The 20,842-nt window shown below is 37.7% G+C and overlaps 1 protein-coding gene across 1 annotated transcript in view; it reads left to right on the top strand.

Moving 5' to 3' along the window:
• Positions 1-20,842, top strand: part of fax (failed axon connections) — a 166,969-nt gene that overhangs the window by 90,311 nt on the left and 55,816 nt on the right. The gene's annotated exons all lie outside the window — the stretch shown is intronic.

Raw genomic sequence — 20,842 nt, 5'->3', positions numbered from 1 at the left:
ATTGTACATATTTGATTTATTCCATAGTTTTATGGCGCTTAAAAATAGTTAGCTGAAAATGCTCCACATTGTAGTGCCACGTATGAAATGAAACACGGATTATATAGGTTGTATTTCTTCACGACTGCTGTATGATGTTTCCTAAGCAATTGAAGTGTGATGTCTGTTCTCATATATGAGTTATTGCTTACTTCGTGAATGTAAAGGGTTGAAAACTTCAAAAGAGAGATAAAACGCGAAGATATAATTACGTAGAGCTCGAGGTAGGCTGTGGTTACGGGCGAGTGGATATAACGTTTCCGGTCTTCATTCGCTTGAACAAAGCGTCCCCGAAACACATTTGTACATCGGGTGGTGCGTGAGTCGTTACGTGAGAAAATACTTCGCTACAGGTTTGTAAAACTATGGGTCGCAGTTCTCAAAAATTACTATCCTGTATAAGTGTGTCTACACTAAATTTTATTTATTGTTCTCTCACAGAGTCCAAGTCCGTTGGCAATCGGCTCTACATCGGAGCAATCCCAAAATATGAGGAAAACTGAGATGTCGATGAAAGAAGAAAAGTTTAATTTAGAGCCCGGATGTTAGGCAAAATGACTTTTTTTAAAACTGAGTGTATGTATGAAAGACCTATTAGAGAGAGAAACACGTTTCCACACATTTGGGGACGATAGGCGTAAACTGTCTGTATTTTTAATGCATTTAAAATAAACCGCACATAAATTATATAAAAAAAAATAAAAAAAGGTTGTAAAAATTAAAAATATATATTCACCTCACAAATATTTGCTGAGAATCTTATTCTCCAACAATACATATGTTTCCAAAAAGTCGTAAACTTTTCTCCCCTACCGATTCCATCTTTTATGTCGCTTAACAAAGATGTTTGAACAGTATAACCCTCAGTGCTCAGGTCACTTCGGGGTTTACCAGCGAAAGAAAGGGGATGAGGGAAGTATTAAAAGCAAGTCTCCAGGTCACGTTACTGTTGTCGCTTGCACGCACAAGTCACGCGTACTTTGAAGTCTCTAATCCGTTCTTACACCCTTGTTCTTGAGACAGTACACATCTCTGAAAGAAAGTAGAGACAGTCCTTCTGAAACAAGTTGTTTTACGTTTGCTCCAATCACTTCAGTAGAAGTAGATTTTTCTACCATGAAAAACGTTCTCTCTGACAGACGGCTCACTATGACAGTTGCCAACTTAAAAAAGCATCTTGTTGTGACATGTAACCAAGGAAAGTGAGTACCGTATGGGATAGTTTATCAAGTATTTGTCTATTCTTTGTCTGTTTGCATGAATAATAAATGCCTATTTCACTGTCTATTTTTACTATTTTTAGTGCCTATATGCCTGCCTATTTTAACCAAAATAAATGTCTTGATAATCCATTTTGAATCTTGCGTGCACTACTTTTAACACTTGAATATAAGTAATTGATTAACTATCGGACTTACTCGTGTTAATTGTGTAAATGCGGACATGGAAATCCTACACATACAACCCAAGAACCAAAAACTCAACACACTAGAACAACATGAAATATACAAACACACTAAAAGACACCCTGATCAAATTCTCAACACACAGATCAATTTTAGTACACACACACTATTTGACTCCACTTTTCAACACTTTTCAACAATCAAACGCACCCACACAACAGGCAGAGAGGTTCGATATGACGCCGAGATCTAGTAGGCTCTGAGGATGGTGTGATGAAGCACCGAAACAGCTGTAAGCCGCACAGACTTACATAATTAACACGAGTAAGTCCGCTAGTTAATCAATTACAAAATAAATGTCTAAACATCCGGCGAAATGAGTCCGAGGTCCAACACCGAAAGTTGCCCAGCAATTCATTGGTTGAGGAAAAACCTAGAAAAAAAAAAAAACCTCACTCAGGATCGGACCTTCGTATTTCACTGTCAAACACGGTAACCGTTACTCCATAGCGGTGAAGGAAACAATGCTGTATTACCACCTAAAGGAATATGAGTTGGCAACATGATAATGAAATTGCTCTTAAAATGTATGAAAATTTTGTGTCGCCGCCAGTTTGCCTATATATTTTTAAGTTAGCATTACGGGGATATAGTCTCTTTATAACTCTTGCATTTTTTAAGATTGCAGAGCTCTCAAAATCCGAGCATGATGTGAGTTAAGCGCACGGCAAGCACTGATTTCTAAAAGTCTGTACTGAACATCAGATCCGTTATATGAATTCCCATTTGTTCTTGTTGACACTTCGTTGAGTAGCCTCGAGGAGTCTCTGAAACAAGAACGCCTTGACTGGACAACACCAGCGCCGTATCGCTGTACCGGCGTAAACGACACACACTCCAATCGAATGTCGTTTGTTTCGAATATAGTCTACCTCTTTACAGTTAGCTTGTATGTAGATGCTGTTCTATGAAGTTTGTATCTGGAAATTTCAAACTTGTGTTGAAACAAACAAGTCCATTTTTGTGTAAAATGTTAGTCATGTCTTATCTTGCAATTATACATTTCGTTTTATGATTGGAAACCACGGCTACTATTCTGTATTGTGTGTTTTTACAGTTGAAGGTGAATTTTCACGTCAGATGCTTCTGATTCAGTTTATAAAAGGATGGAGTTGCATTTTTGCTTAAAGGATGAAGACTCTTAAGGAAGGTTCTCTCTTGTAATGCCTTTTATTATTACATAATTCTGTTTATTTCTTAAGGGCCATGACCTAAGAAAACATTTAAGTGACTAGAAATGATGATAGGTCTTGGAAATTAAGATTAAAATATTGATTTGAATTGTTGGACCAACCAGAGATCATAAAAAAAAGTCAAATAATTTCAGGAATTGTTATAAAACGAGTTAACTTCATCCTTTGACACAAATGCATGTTCTAGAGCATAAATGAAAGTTTCTTCAGCGTCTTGAGTAAAATAATTAATTCATCATTCATAGTGCTCTGTGCAAGGACAGATCTTTCACTGCAAATCCATCATTCTCTAGTCTTCCCCCTGTTTTCGCCTTCCTCTTAGTCTCCACATACGATCCATATATCTTAATGATGTCTATCATCTGATCATCTGATTTCTTCTCGGCTAGTCATTCGGCAAATTTCTTTTCCTCTTCCTAATGAGTTTCAGCATAATTCTTTCTTCACCCACTCTTTCCAACACGGCTTCATTTCTTATTCCGTCTGTCCATTTCACACGCTCCATTCTTCTCCACATCCAAATTTCAAATGCTTCTAGTATCTTCTCTACACTTCGTCGTAATGTCCATGTTTCTGCCCCATACAATGCCGCACAAAGCAATTCACTAGTCTCTTCCTTAGTTCTTTCTCAAGAGGTCCGCAGAAAATGCTCATTTTTCTGTTAGAAGCTACCATAACCATCGTTCTTTTGAATTCCTGGCATGTTACTGCTTATAATAGGCCTACACTGGAAGGTCCGGGGTTCGATCTCAAGTGGTGACGGGATTTTTCTCGTTACCTAACTTTCAGAACGGCCCCGAGGTTCACTCAGCATCCTATAAAATTGAGTACCGGGTTTTTCCCGGGGGTAAAAGGCGGTCAGAGCGAGGTGCCGACTACACCACCTCATTCTAGTGCCAAGGTCATGGAAAGCATTCGGCTCTACCTCCATGCCCCCCAAGTGCCTTCATGGCGTGTAACGGGGATACCTTTTTTACACTCAAGTATTTGAAGCTGTTCACTTGTCCACTGTCTCATTTAGTATTCGTACGTTTATCTTCTGTATTTTTCTTCCGATAACTATGATCTTAGTCTTGCTTGCATTTATCTTCATCCCATACTGCTTACAGCTGTCATTTATGTCCAGTAGCATATCCGTTTAGTACTATATGTTATTTGATTGATGATGATGATGATGATGATAAAGAAGAAGAACGTAAAATAAAACAAAACTACGCGTTGTCTCCATAACGCCTTGTTTTCCTCTCTCTGAACCCGGTGACAAGGAAATACATAGATAAATATATCGTTTTGAACATAGAAACATATTCCTCCTCTCTGAAGTCGTATAGCATCACTGCTGAGACTTCGTGATTGGCAGAATGATGTTGGCATGACGTGTAGCGAAGTCCCCCTGCCCACCTTCTCAGCTGCACTTAAATGCAATTGAAATGGAAGATTGGTCGAATAATAGGTCGCGGAGGAGTGCAGCGTCACATTTCTCTGCTACATTGGGTGATCCGTTTCGGAATACATAAAATAGAAACGCTGTAACACGAGAACTGTTGGTATTGATTTGTTAGTAATCCGTAAGTACACTCGAGAAGGATAACAATAGACCCTCAACGCACACCATTGGGTACACAAACACAACTCATATCGTGAGGTTGTATAGAAACCATATTTTTTTTTTTATAATGGCGATACGCGCGATATTTTTCACAATTACTTTCTTTGTTCATTTATCCCTTTTATATAAAATATCATATTAAAAAAAACAAACTCTCGAAATGAAGCTAAATTTGGATCATTGTGCGAAACATGTCAATAATCACGAAGTATAGGCTAACCCTATCTATTGCAAAAAAAAATATGAAATATTCAATGTTAAAAATTGTTCGTGACTCTTGTTTCAGTCAATTTGTTAGCCGTTTGGTAAAGCAAGCCTATATTTTCTGTATTTTCTGTACACTTTCACTATATTTATTGTTATTCAATCAGCTGTACGAAGACAGGTTTGATTCGCATATGTGACTCACACCAATGAGGCATCTCATGAGACAACTAAGCCAGGAGATAATGGGGTAGGATGGCCAGTTCCACCTCCATTGCATCGCTGACTAGTAACATATTACACAAAAAAAAAAGCAATTGTTCTTTCTCTGACATAATATCAAGTGAGGTGTACTGTCTGATAATAAATGTACAGTCTTAGAAACAATTGATGGCGCGACTCTTTATGGTGAAAAGGTTTTTATGCTCGACCATGCCGAAATGTAGTAATTATACACCTGGTACCAGCCCTTTAATGGACCTCTTTAAAGTATACCTATTCATTAAAGTTCAGGTGTTCCACTAATCAGAAAACACCATTGTAGCAATATGAAAGCGCGAGTATCGATTATTCTCGGATATGCAATCGAAAGACAACTAGCGAAACGTCACGGAGGCTGGAAATCCAATACTGTCGCAGAAGGCTATGTTCTGTTACTATAATAATTAGCGTTAATTGTAAATAATATTCAAATAAATTCAATTTGTCATATCGTTTTTCAATGTCTAAATCAATTTCAAGGTTATATCAAGATTAATATTTCTTTTACTCTCTAGATTATATCACGGTCAATGACATTTGTTTCTCGGAAAAAATCAATACTTCCGCGTCTGCACACATCTCACAATTTACGAGATATTGTATAAGGTCAGTTCCGCTCCCCAGTCAGATAAGAATAACATGAATACTTATGAATAATTTCAAGTTAGAAATATGGTCGAGCATAAAAAGTCGTATGAAACTTGCCTATAATGGTAATTAAGACGCTCGTTGGAAAATTATGAAACTCGTTTGCGCTCGTTTCATAAACATACTCGCGTCTTAATTACTACCATTATAGGCTCGTTGCATAATGTACTATTATCGCATTACATATTTACGCTAATTTTTTTCCCCTGGCACTTGTTTTAGCTATTTAGGGACGACATACAACGAAACAAAAAACGAATGTTATTACCTCAATTAGTGGTTCGCTTGTGAACCTGGTCGTTCGTCCTCTGATCATGCGCAGTGCCTCCTTTCTGGGACATAGCTCCTTTCTGAGACTGAAAATATCTGTGCGCCATCACTTATTTCTAAGACTGTACATATCAGCCAGAACCTCAGTCAGAGGTAATTGTGACTATGTCTATCGGAAAAAAAAATATATAGGCCTATTTATTTCTGTAGTCAACTGAAGCAAAGAATATTGTATCCTACATAATTCTGAATACAACATTATTCAATCTGTGCTACAGGATGTTATGCACAGGAGGCTATATTTTGATGCGAAGTAGTTTTTGGGGGAGACTTAATAGCTTACCACTTAAAATGGTACCACCATAAATCTCCATAAACGTATCCTTTGACAGTCTAAAGCGACATAACAAATCAATATTTATTTATTTTATTGGGTTATTTTACGACCCTGTATCAACATCTAGGTTATTTAGCGTCTGAATGAAATGAAGGTGGTAATGCCGGTGAAATGAGTCCGGGGTCCAGCACCGAAAGTTACCCAGCATTTGCTCGTATTGGGTTGAGGGAAAACCTCAACCAGGTAACTTGCCCCGACCTGGATTTGAACTACCTAATCAATAGTGTCATACATTTATATTAAATTAGATCTGGGTAACCCTACAGTTTAACTCTGAAAAACGGCTGAAATCTGCTGAGTAACATAAGCGGGACGCACGTTTCCACCATTCTTTATACCGGAAAAGACGTTTTCGGCATACCGTCTGTTTGTGCACAGCGATTTTTACTTATGGATATTCATAAAACTAATATCTACGGCCCAGTTCATCTGGGAGTGTTGCACTGAAAACTGCTCAGTGTGGAAATAAGAATGAAATGATGATTTAGTAGGCGAAAACGATTGTAGTATTATTTATTGCCTCACGTTTTGTTTTTCTTTATTACGATCACATAATAAATTAATGGTATGAGCGGTAGTGCCTTCTAACTGATCATGCAGCGCCCCTATCCCGTCTGATAGTCACGCAGTTAACTACATAGATGGCAGGTGTTTGAGCCCTATCTCCTTGTGTGGCTGTTGCGTCACGAAGTTTTAGTATTGCCTTCCCTAAAAATAGGGCCTAATTATATACAGAGATCCCTTTTGTAAAGCCAGCTATAACGACTGGATGGATCGTCGTGCTAACCACACGTTATCCTCGTACTGGTTGTCTGCTAGTTCATATCTGCTGAGGCATGTGATTTGAGACCAGCAGTTGGTGCTGTATGGGTTGTCGCGTCTCGAATTTATTTTACCATTACTGATGGGGACATTAAGACTGGCGGCACCCTTGGTGCTATTCGATAGGAGTAGGCTACGTGCCGACACCGAGTTTCCTCTTCTCCCTCCCTCACCATCATCATCCTCACTCATTCTCTACACTACACTTAACATACACTCACTCTAGTACAAAGACATAACTCTTCACAGATAGGGGAGAGTTGGGTAGTATCGGACATCGGGTAATATCGGACAGTGATGTTTCTTTCATCTACCACCAGATGTTAGTACCTAAGTGACATGGTTACGTTTCTGTACGAGACATCTGAACATTGCTACTACCATCTGGTGGTAGATAAAAGAAACATCACTGTCCGATATTACCCGATGTCCGATACTACCCAACGCTCCCCTACACATCATGCATAACGTGACTCGCCAAAGTGGTGTGCAATTTGAAAAATGGGTCACAGTCCTGCCATCTATCCTCAGTATGCGGAACCCGAATCACGTAAAGTGAAATCGGTAGGCATTAGACACATAACTGTGGTCATATCGCATTTTTAGAATCTCTGGTTATACCAGTAGGCCGTTTTTGCTATTGTTGAGTTTCTGTTTTTATTGTGTGTTGTAGATGGTTTGTGTTCATGTAACTGTTTGTAGATTTTGATTAATGTTTATGATATTGGTGATTAAGACGGTGCTGAATTCTGGCATGGACATTTCCAATCCGGTATTTGCCTTTGTGACTGAGGAAAACCGTGTAAAATCCCAGTAATATTGGTCGGCCACAGTGTTTGAACCCGAATAAGAATCTCATACGGTATCATCTGTGCCAATTCGCTCGGTCACAATCAATTCTAATTAGTTTTTTGCCTTCCCTGAAAAACCTCATAATTGTGACAACCGGCATTAGTGAAATAAGGTACGAATATATTGTAGATGGTTTTATAATGTAAAACCTGGGGTATTTGAGGTAGTAATATCAGCTAATCGGTGCCGTGTCGGATTTCTTCAAAGTACTTTTTTTAGTTCTTACACCACTTGTCCATTATTTACTATCATCGCATTACCGACGAAGAAAGCGACAGGAAAGTGCAGTGCCCGATGACAGTAATGAACCGTGGTGTTACTGTGAAAAAATACGAGCATCGGGACAATTAAACAGTGCAAATCTTGGAAGTTAGCATGTCTGAGTCATCGAGTGCACAAGTACTTACGTGAGCAGTTTGAAGCATGACGATTAAACGAAAATAAGACGTGCAGCTATTAAAGAGATTAGTTTCAGTAGAAGCCATTAACATACTCAGAATGTTCCTATAAGCCTGGGCGTTTCATTGTTTCCATTGGACCTGATAGCACATGAAGTTGTGCTACGCTATTGGTTGGTTGCTGAAGCGTCTTGCTAGATGAGTTTCTTTGTCCCTTATACAAAATATTTTTATTTTTTTTTCTTGGGTTATTTTATGACGCTGTTTCAACATTTAGGTTATTTAGCGTCTGAATGGTATGAAGGTGATAATGCCGGTGAAATGAGTCCGGGGTCCAACACCGAAAGTTACCCAGCATTTGCTCGTATTGGTTGAGGGGAAACCCCGGAAAAACCTCAACCAGGTAACTTGCCCAGACCGGGATTCGAACTCGGGCCACTTGGTTTCGCGGCCAGACGCGCTGACCGTTACTCAACAGGTGTGGATTATACAAAATATTAAGAGAGCATTTTGTTGCTCTACACATCTATTTTTTAATAATTTTTAGTACAATAATTAGAGGGGCGTTACTCGAGATCCAAAAGTACTTAACTGCGAGAATCTACAACGAAAACTGTCACAATTTTCACAGGTAATGCCTACAGACCACAGAATTTCGTATTATTTCGAAAAACAATCGTGATAAACATATTAAATTTCGCGTTTTATCGCTAATTATTTGGAAAGGGATTTTATGTGAAAAAAGAAAAACGCTATATTAAGTTTTAGGCGTCAAAATATTGATAAAAAAGTTTGATTGATGCTTGTTTTTTAGGAGCTACACTTTTTTCTTTCAGGTGCACATTGCTCTTCATTTTTAAACAGCGTTACATACATACATACATACATACATACATACATACATACATTACATACGCACATACATACACAAACCTTCCATTTCAAATCCCAAACATCCTTACCATCTCCTTTTTCGAGATTTGAACACGTAAACTTTTAGCAATGATGAACGCTTAGAGGGGATGAATAGATAAGGAGCAAAATATCATCCAACAACAACAACAACTTAAAGTCCATTGTGTCTCTTCAAATGGGAGTCATGGATGAGTAGACATAATTTCTATTGACCGCAATAAGAAGACAGGATACAAATTGGATCCTGCCATACGATTTGAGACCCTTCGGGTGGTATTCATAGACATTTCGCAGCACGCGCTACGAGCGTACTAAGCTAGCCCCGGCTATCCACTGGTTACTAGTACAGAATTCAAATCATATCCTATCGCTGACACTGGTTTATGAATACGAAAAACGCTGATAATCCACCGAAAGCCCGCGCTAAAAATGTCTATGAATACGGCCCATAGTGACCAACCTTTGGAAGTAGAAAACGAGAACAAACAAATTTATGAACCAACATCCGACTTTTTTTTTTAATTATCACCTGGAGACAATTGAAATTATTGGCTTTTCATTGAAAGCTGGGGAACTATAACAAAATACTGTGTATCTTTAAAAATTGTTTTGACCGTTTAATTTACCGAGGATATTCTGTAAAGAAATTGCTCTGATGGCCCTTAAGTCATTATTCAGATTCAAAAATATAATTTATTTAACAATGGCACAGATGCTTTGGTTGTATGCAGCCTAAATTCATTTTTATGTACTTTTATTATTATTTAATGTTATTACATTTTTTAGATATACTTTCCCACTCTGGTGGGAAGTTTTGTAAACTGGTCTCTTACGCAGAGGGCCCGGGTTCGATTCCCGGTCGGGTTGAATTTCCTGATTGAGTTTTTTCAGGGGTTTTCCTCAATCGTAAGGCAAATGCCAGGAATTTCGGGTCACAACATCCCTGAAAATCACCGGCCTCATTCATCACCGAAATCATATTCATAACATATCAGTAACATATAATATACAGTCGCCATCTAGTTCACAATAGAACCAGTCTCAACAATAGTACACAGGCCTTCGGATTTCAACCAAAGATTAACTCGCGATATGACAAAAGATGTTAAAGCGAGTATAAATAACAGCGAGAAAAAAAAACAGTAACTGTTAATACTATAAAAAACACTATCGTGCAAAAATAATTATTGTGCGATAAAATGTATGCCAGAATCTCTTATTTTAAAACGGACTCCATTTCTATGCTCCATGCTTAGCGATAATGTGTCCTTGTAGGTTGTATTTTGAAATGCTGGACACTGAACCCAGGACTTCCTGTTAGTCTGCGCGTGCTGTCAGGTCGGCCCCTGTGGCGTCTTAGCCTTGAATTGCATTCATAAGGTCAGGCATGCAGGAAGTGGCGACAAATGCAAATGGCAGCCATTCCACTTCGTATTCACAGAGCGAACATATGGCATACTTCGGAGTCGAACCGCAAAGAAAACCAAACTTGACTCATACGCACGGAGTCACCCACAAACAGTCGAAGAAAGTTTCTATTTGCAGTAAGGCTCAGGCCCATCGTGTTTGCCACGAGAGCCACCAACTGTGCTCCATACTGGGCCTGATTAATCAAGTTATATCTCTCTATAACTTCATTGCAACATTATTCCCCCCCTCCCCCAACGCGTTCTATAGTCTAATTTGTCTCTCTCAGCTTGAGTTCCTGCGAAATTGAAATCAAGAGGATGAGAGGGAATGATTAAACTAAAGGCATGTGAACGCACTTTCCTGCTAGGGTTCTTGCAGCAGTACGTACGAAACTATGTGAGCTCCAAGCTTGTTGACCACTTGTCTCACCCCGTGGCCTATTGTTTCACGTAAAGAAAGTTGGGAAAGGCTGGAAAATGACCGTTGTCTACTGAGTTACACCTTATGTGAAGGGAGTACTGCGAAAGATGAGCTTTAACAGCAGCAGGACGGGTCACTTAAAGATAATACATTACTAAGAAATTAGTGGCAAGAATCGCAGTCCTCACCGGAGTTCTGGTTCAAAATAGTAGAGAAGAAGGTGGGAATATGGGCTAGGAGTGGTAATATGGGCTACCTCGTTTTTCAAAAGTACATCTCGTGGCCATCAGTCTGCGTGCACAAAGACACAAACCAGTTGCCTTTGAGGTGTGGATGTGGTGTGTCGTTTGTGTTTTTCATCAATTTCAAAGATTTTGCAGGTATGTAGTTTCAATTTTATTGAAAGAAATATATTTCGTGTTTAGAAATCACGCTTGATGTGTTGCACTGATTAAGAATAAATCTATCACGTGGCGTAAGAGTAATATTTTTTTCGAACAATAATTGCCATACATAAACATAGAAACCTTCATGAGTCGATGCTGCTAATATGGGCTACCGCTATGTGTCAAATATGGGATAGGTAGCCCATATTACCATCACATCTTATTTGTTACAGAATATTGCCACTGATGTGACACAGGTTTCCTACTTATGTTTCTTCGTTTTTTTCCAATTTTATTTTGAATGTTTTGTGTTACCCCATATCTAGACCCCACTACCTATAGAGCACCAGTTCGTCTTTCTTTCAAAAAGTAATTATATGCAAACATCTATTGCAACTATTGACCTTTAAGACTGGAAAAGCTGTATATGAATAATTACTTTGTATGTCAATAAAGATTTCAAAGCAATATGTCACACCATTTTCCATTATTATGAGGAAAACAAAATGGTAGCCCATATTTCCTCCTCCTCCTCTATGGTATAATACCTGCTGTGTTTTATTTTTCAAGGCTGATTAATAACCTCGCACACTTTCATTTATACAAATTTCAAGACGCTAGAGACCCAGGGAACTTTTCTTCATGAAGGAAAATTCCCGGAGAGCGGATAACGGGAAACGAATCCGAGACTTTAGATATGAAAGCCAACATGCTGACCAGTAGACCACGCAGGCAGTTTTAATTACCAGCCTTGTATCGCAGTATACTACAGGGCTACTACAAAAGAATCATTCGTTTTCGAACTGCTATATTTTCCAAAGTATTACTCGTTCAACAATGAGTGATACATCAAACGAACCGTACTCGCAACACATTTATTCCCACACTCTACAAAAAATGTTCTGTGTGTGCCCCTCGGGTGACATGACATACGTCCAGGCGGTAGTCCAGCTAGTTCCACACATGTGTAGCGTTGTCCTGTCAATGGCCATTACTGCATTATTGATGCGCTGTACCAGTGTTTGTGGCAGTGGAGGTACGTAGTAGTAGTAGACGCGGTCCTTAATGTACCCCCAAAGGTAGAAGTCACATGGCGTTAGGTCTGGTGACCTGAGGGGCCAAGGGAACAGAGTTCATCTGCACCAACACGTCCAATCCAGCGATTCGGCATTTTATGGTGCAGGTATTCACGAACATCAAGCATCCAATGAGGGAGTGCCCGTCTTTTTGGAAGACAAAATTGTCTGAACCTTCGGTTAGTTGTGGAAACAAACACAAAGTCAACATATCTATACTTGTTTTTTTTTTTAAAGATGGGACATGACAGTTAAGCGGCCGAACTTGGAGCTACAGTGCTATGTTGCCAATATGGAATATGCTGCCAGCTGATGGCAGCTAGCAATTATTGACATTAAGATGGTTGACCTTAAAACATTCATTGACAATTGACGCGAAGGTAAGAAAACCATACAAAAATCGACAGAAAATCAAACACGAAACATACCAATGCTAACATTGTGTACACAATAAATGTCGCCAAGAGAGCTATCAAGCACTCGCCACGTGGAAACGGTAAGTTTGGCAACTCAACCGTGTAATGCATTTCTTGTTTTGTCACCATTTTGTGCAGGTATTACACTCGTGCTGCCAACTGGTGTACACAATGCAAACCAAGTGCGTTTCCGGTTCTTTTGATGCATCGCTCATTGTTGTACGAGTAATACTTTGGAGAAAAATAGCAGTTTGAAAACGAATGATTCTTTTGTATTAGCCCTGTATTAAGATTCGTATTCTGAGTTCGATGTTTTTTTATTAACCGTATAAGTTGAAGTCAAGTGTATTTCTTTTGGGATTATAATTAATAACGTACCGTACAATCCAGAAAAGGGAAAGTTCATGTTTTTGTTTGAGCTCATATTAAATTGTTTTATTTATGTATTTGAAAAATTGTTACTAAACGTCTAAGAAAGTACTTTCACTTCGGAGCCGAACCTAAAAGAAAATCAAGTACACGAGTCGCAGACAGTTGAAGAATGCTTTCATTTGTAGTGGAACTTCTAGCTGCGTCGTCTTCACCACAAAAGCCACCATTTGTGCGTCATATAGGGCTAGATTAATCAAATTATGTGTCTGTCTAAACTCTATTGTAATACTATTCTCCCGTATGCTTCCTGTAGCCTAATTTGTCTCTTTCCATTAGAGTTGCTAGTACAATTTTTTACATACTTTTTTCTTGTATGCGTGATTCATTGCCGACCCTTCTCTGCCTCCTTGATTCAATCACCCTAACAATGCTAGCTGAAGGATACGGACCATGAAGCTACTCATTATATCATTTTCTCCATTCCCCATTTAGTTCATCTCTCTTAGATCCTAATATTCTCCTAGAGCACTTCATTTCAAGCACCCTCGTCCAGTGTTCACGATGGAGCGACCGCATTTCACGCCCATATAAACCGGGTATAACGATGTCCCCAGCATATAACTAATACAGCGCAGGCCAAAACATCGCATATCTTGAAAACCATTGTCGTTAAGAATCCCTTTTCCTTCGTATTATTGATGACTCTGTGTGCTTGGATTGTTTTATCTACTTGGACAAGATAAAATCTCATAAAATGAATTAGACATTTCCCTTGTTTGTTTACTTAGGACATAACCAATCTAGAAATGGGGCATATGGTCAGTTGCCGATTCAGTCTTATACAGGTCGATTACCTGGTTTTAACCGTGACAACGCTTTTTAGTTCTTTTAAGGGGAGAGGATGGTATTTTTTTTTAACTTTTTTCCTATTTGGTGTAAAATATTAATTTTTTTGTATATAGAGAGCTTATAACTGTGGCAACTAAACCAAATAAAAACATTTTAAAAAATTATTTGGGGGCCCAAATTTTAAACAAAAATGTACCCAATGCAGAATTGTACTAAACCGATATATCTAAACCGTTTTTAAAGATAGATTCAAACAGTTTTTTGCAATGTATTTGCAAAAGCATGTTCTACAAACTGTCTGTAACAGAATTTTGATATTAGTCCCTACGTTTGTAAAATAAACAATTAAAATTTAATAACAATTTTCTGATTTCCTTTCTTGCAAACAAACGGACGTATTTTTTAAATGAAATCAATTAACAAAATTCTGTTACAGTTTCCTAACAGTCTAAAGAATGTGTGTTCTAAATTTCACGCATGAATCTTTAATAGTTCAGAAATTATATCCATTTTTGTCTGGGAATGTAGGAAAAAAAAGTTACTGGAAACCGATAAAAGCGGGCGTGTGATTTAAAAATCCATAGCGCAGAAAGTTTAAAAATGACAAATACTCACAAAATGTTATGCAATGCATTCCACACATATCAAAGGGTATTTTAAAGAAAAAAATTTTTTTTTTTTTTTTTTTTTTTTTTGAAAATTTAATTTACCGGAAACAACAATAAAAGTGGGCGAGTGATTTAAAAATCCATAACGCAGGAAGTTTAAAAAATGGCGACTCAACATCCGATAAGGGCACAAATACCCACAAAATGTTATGCTATGCATTCCACACATATCACATAGCATTTTAAAGAATTTTTTTTTAGTTTTGAAAATTTACTCATTTTTCACCAAAAAATACCATCCTCTCCCCTTAAGCATTCTGATTATTGTATTGTGTTTCTGTTTTGTGAAGGATTTTAAATAAGGGCACAAATTGCCATAGTATAGTACCATAAGGGTGAAACCTAACCATTTTTCCCCTATTACTACATATGCTAGTGGATTATAGTGATTTTCTAGCTCTCGGGTTGAATTTTCTTTTACCAACTTCGTTTCGAATTTCGGGTACTGACAAATACTACAACTGGCAGTTATTTTCTATTATGTTGGCAGCAACAATATCGGTTTGCAGTAAAGGAAACTGATGAAAATGAAAGCAAGTAAATATACTTTTAGGTTAGGTCTCGTGAATCGTAAACTGTTTAGTCGAAGCAATGAATTTCATGTTGCCAGACAAAATAGATTTTAATATTAGATCATACTAATCCTAATTATCAATATAATATGCGGGAAGTCCAAGAGGAAAATATACTATTTTCATAATTTATTGAACCATTTTGGAAACACCTCGCAACATAAAGATGAGATGTGGTAAATAAGCAAGACATTGTTGATATCAATACTGTATTATTATTATTATTATTATTATTATTATTATTATTATTATTTCAGTACGTAGCATTGTAGTTTTACCCTTTTTGGTGATATCTGGTATTAGTTGGCAACACTAAAGAGACGGCCAAATTAGATTTTTAGGAACTACACTTAGGCCTATGTGATCCTCACTATAGCTGACGCGCCCTTTTTAAACCCCACTAAGTAACTACGGGTGCTATTCATAACATTTCGCTAGCCCGCGCTACGAGCGTGCTAAAGTAGCCCCGGTTATCGACTGGTTACTTGTACAGGATTCATACCATATCATATCGCTAACACTGGTTTACTTATACGAAAAACGTTAGTTCGCTGATCATCCACCGGAAGCCCGCGCTAAGAATGTCTATGAATAAATGGCCCTAAAAGTCGAAGAGAAAAACCCTACAGATTTTCAGAGTGAATAGCTCATGTTGTATGTAACAAAAAGTATAATAAAGTGGCGTATCCAACTCGTGGATAATCTTATTAAGATATTCACTCATGCAATAATCATCAAGACTATCCACTTGTTGCCTAAATAACTATTATATGAAACATTTCGTAGCGTGTTCTGTGAAAGCCATTGGTTTAATTCCCAATATGGGCTATGCTCAGTCAATTTAAGAGAGCAGAGTATTTTGATAATAATTGAAAAAGTTTTAGTTTTGGTCTTCAAATGTGCAGAAATTTGATCCGGACAAATGTAACTTTGTAAAACGTCTTTGCAAAACGTAAAGTTATATACCGCACGTAAGTTACATAGAAGAAAGGAGCGTAATTAATTTACAAGTGCGAAAAGGCGTATTACATAATGTGTAAAACAAATGTATTCATAATGACGTCAAAATTGGTAGTAGAGCACTTTATTATACAAGCAGAACAATCCGCCATTTTAATCCCACAGTCAAGGCGACATAATAATTATTTTAACATGATCTTTTACAAGGACAAGACTATATATGTATATATGAGGTTGGGAGACAGTAAGTTTTCACTGTAGTTGCCGTAAAATAAGCAGTTACAATAGTAAACTAAATCCACGTGGATGAATTAAAGTTTGAAAGAATGTTAAACATATACAGTCTTACTAATAAACCGTGTATAGTTTTTATACGAGACTTATGCAGAGTTGAGACAGAAAACGTTACTAATAAACCGTGAATAAGCTATTGACGTATAAACAGGCTGTAACTATACAATGGGAATTGCTTTGCAGTAGTTATATACACGAAACCCCTTGTTTAAGTGTTGTATATAGCGAAAAAATGGCCTCCCCTCTAACAGCTGTTCGTATCGACTGTCATTTTATGACGATGGTTACCTTGTAACCACAGAAGAACAAACCAAAGATCATAGAATTATTAGAATAATATTGCTGTAGCTTGTACTCTTTGACCAAAGTGTAGTGTGGTAATCGATTAGAGCCAGTTGTACTATCGATATTTAACACGCCACACTAGAGCGCTCTACCGGATGCAGTAGAGAACCTCAGATATTCTATTACCTTTCGTAACGAAGTAATGACGAAACTATGACGTAGCTGTGTAACAGTCATACTGTTATACACGACGTATGTAGTGATTATTAGTAAGGAATTTACACACGACTTATAAACGAGCTACTCATTGTATAAGTATAAGACAGTTAAACGTCTATATATAGAGTTTTTATTAGTAAGACCGATAAAGTATAGTAAATCCTGTACTTTAAGGGGACACGCTACTGAGATTTCTAATCTCCACAATTTTGATTGTAAGTTTTTGAAATTTTAAAATCGAATAGATGTTGATGAGTTACATGTGCGCAATTATTTTCGAAATTTTATGTTGAAAAATGTACTCGGAAAAAAAAATAAAATATAAAAAAGTGTTTATAATTTTAATAAACAAATATCTGGGTTTCATATAAAGATAATTTGTTTCTTAAACTTTTAAAATGATGCTAAGACTACCTACAATGAAATGGTGCATGGGTTTGTTCCTAGTCAATACAGTTCATCAGTAAAAAAAAATATTAACTTTTAACATTGACCAAAATTGACGAAGACTCAGTAGCGTGTCCCCTTAATTTAAGTAGTCCACACGTGTGGAGTAACTGTTAGCGCGTCTGGCCGCGAAACCAGGTGACCCGAGTTCGATTCCCGGTCGGGGCAAGTTACCTGGTTGAAGTTTTTTCCGGGGTTTTCCCTCAACCCGATGTGAGCAAATGCTGGGTAACTATCGACCGGACTCATTTCACCGGCATCACCTTCATTCGGACGCTAAATAATCTAACATGTTGATAAAGCGTCGTAAAATAACCTACTAAAATTACATAAAAATTAATGAAGTAATTAATTTAAAAATATAAAATATAAAGTAAAGTAAATCCTATGTGCGTTAATATTTAGATGAAAATTAATTAATTAAAAATATAAAGTAAAGAAGCCCCTATGTGGAATAATGTTCCGATGAAAATTAATTTATTACAAAATATGCTATTAAGTAAAGTACATACTGTCAGTTAATGTTTCAATGGAAATTAATTAATTAATTTAAAGGTAGAAGGCAATTACAACTAGAAAAAAAACAGCTTTATTGGAGACTCGAACTCTCGAACATTCGACTTAAAAACCAGAATTTTGACCACTAGACTACCAGTGACAACAATGAATGAAACTCTCTAGGCCTATATGAAGTTGTGCAGCCTGATTCAACGAATCCCCTGATGACTACTGAATGCAAATATTGATACCACGTTTCATTTCTTAGAATATTTCACTTTAAAATATGTTGAATCATATTTACATTACACAGGTATTGTTGGCGTTCAATCTTTGCGTCTCTAATTTATGAATCACTTATTTCTTCTTTCTTTGTCAGCAGGAAACTTACAGAATTTATTAGATTCCATGCCTACTATTATTTGTACAATTCGGAGCCGCACAACCAACTGTTGGGTAAAATTAATACTATAGTTTAATGTTTAAAACTGAAATGCATCCCCTTGTCAGTTCTTTTACTTTCCGTATTGTTGTTTTCGTCACACAGACGTCACGTCACGTCACGCACGTCACACTCTTGGGATTCAACATGGCGGATTAGTATGCTCAGGGAAATGTTGTTTAGTCAACTGTCCGAATACAGGTCTGAACTTCATAACTGATAACCAACTTATTAGAGAACTAGGCCAGGAGATAATGGGGTAGGGTGGCCAGTTCCTTTCCCCTACCATTGCATACATAGTCGACTAGCTACATATTACACTAGTCAGACTTTAGATGTATACAAACAATTGTTCTTCCTCTGACATATCGTCAAGTGAGATGTACTGCCTGATAATAGATGTACATATCAGCCAGAACCTCAATCAGAGGATGCTTTGGGAATATAGTGCTTTAATTGGTAGTTTGTGTAGACTACCTATGACACGCTAATGACCATTGAAAATAAATTTGCAAATGCACTCATTTCCGAGGCCTAGGTTTCTGTACCATATCGGAAATTTTTGGAGACCTGTGATATTCGAATGCCCATTGACTCATTAGCAAATATACATATCCAAGTTAAGTTTAGAAAGGCTACGATTTGCGTTTTGCTTGACATAGGAGACTCCCCGGCCCCTCTCTCTGTATTTTGTGTCTCCTGTTTTATATTTTTATAACCTGTGTCATGCTTTTATCAAGTGAGAATATCTCTTTCTGTCTTGAAAGGACAGGTTCTTCCTGTGGCGATATTGTCTCCTGCAGACATACACTGTTGTTTAGGGCCGGAAGTGACTCTGTGTTTGAACATGGGGATCGCTATTGTATAATTTTTTTTCTTGAAGTCATAGAGTTGCTTCTCTGCAAACTGGGAGTTATCTTGGTACATATCTGCTCTACCATTCTTCACCCACTAACTTCCATCACGACCACTATTTCTGTTACCGCCATTACCACTGTCATTGACACCATCGCTAACACCAATGCCGCAATAACAATCCACAATATAACTCACTAGAATTAGTGTCACCTTCAGTATCACCGTCAGCACCACCCTCTTCCTGAGAGCATAGACAGCTACTGCAGCATTTACACCGAATGACTTGTGCGCCCCATAGACTAGAAATCATCCCAGAGATTGCAGTAGGTGACCAGTTACACGATGGTGGGTTTGATTTCGTGAATTTCTTCAGGAGACATGTCGTTGCCTTCGAAGAAAACCGTCACAACTCAAAAATCACAATTTTTTTTATTTTTCCATAAATTTTAACTGCCAAAGAAGTAAACTTTTGTGTGAAAAACGTTCACAAATTAAACTCCTTACTTTCTGCAAAAGAAAAATAATAATAATTACACTTCAATAATGAAAGCTTTGCCTTTAATTTACCTAAAACGATCTCCCAATTATTGGGGAAAGACCGCCATAATAAAAAAGGGCGTTATAGAAGGGATGTATTATAAAACTCAGGGAATAAGGCCTAATGTAGTACACACTATCTTCATTTCCAACACAAAATCTTTTTTCTAATTTTTACTTTCTGGACTGAGATATCAGTGTTTATGTAACGCCTAATTTTTTTAATGACTTCTCCTGAAAATTAACAAATTTTCAAATGTGACTGTCTTCCAAGGCGACGTTGTATTTCTCGAGGTATCAATGCCTGGTATGGCCTAAAACTGAACAGTCCAGCAGAATGTGATCATCATTCTCCCATTTCCTAGAAATTGGGTCCTGTGAGTTCCAATAACATAGTGTATGTAGATACTTATTCAAGTGGTAATGTCCGCTCAGAATTTTGGTTGCTCACCTTAAGCTCTTTGGGCCATATTCATAGACATTCTTAGCGCGGGCTTCCGGTGGATGATCAGCGAACTAAAGTTTTTCGTATTCATAAACCAGTGTTAGCGATATGATATGATATATGAATCCTGTACAAGTAATCACTCGATAGCCGGGGCTAGTTTAGCACGTTCGTAGCGCGGGCTAGTGAAATGTCTTTATTTCTAGAGCTAGGAGGTACTTAACTGTTCATTCACCCATATCACGACAGAGTTGTTGCTTAGCGTGCGTCATAGGAATCTGGATTACGCTACATCCGCAATGAGATGAGATGATGATGAATTGTTAGGATGCCACAGAGGAGCCGAAGCTTCCGGAGAAAACCCCTTTTACCTGGACCACGGGCTTGCCCAACACCAATCGTAAATCGGGGGTTCGCCGGGATCGAATCTGGTTTCACAGGATTTTGAATCGAGCGCTTTAGGCACTGGACTGCCGTCGTGACTCTACAGTATAGCTGGGATATTTTTACTTAGTACCGTCTCCAAAATAAATTAACACCACCGACACCAAAATTACATTCCCACTGACACCAAAACTATCATTCCCTCCGACACCAAACCTACAATTCTCTCT

The sequence above is a fragment of the Periplaneta americana genome, chromosome 2 (assembly GCF_040183065.1).
Source record: "Periplaneta americana isolate PAMFEO1 chromosome 2, P.americana_PAMFEO1_priV1, whole genome shotgun sequence".
In the NCBI taxonomy this organism is placed as follows: Eukaryota; Metazoa; Arthropoda; class Insecta; order Blattodea; family Blattidae; genus Periplaneta; species Periplaneta americana.
Note: the sequence above shows the minus strand (reverse complement) of the source record. Positions and strands in the feature narration are given on the sequence as shown.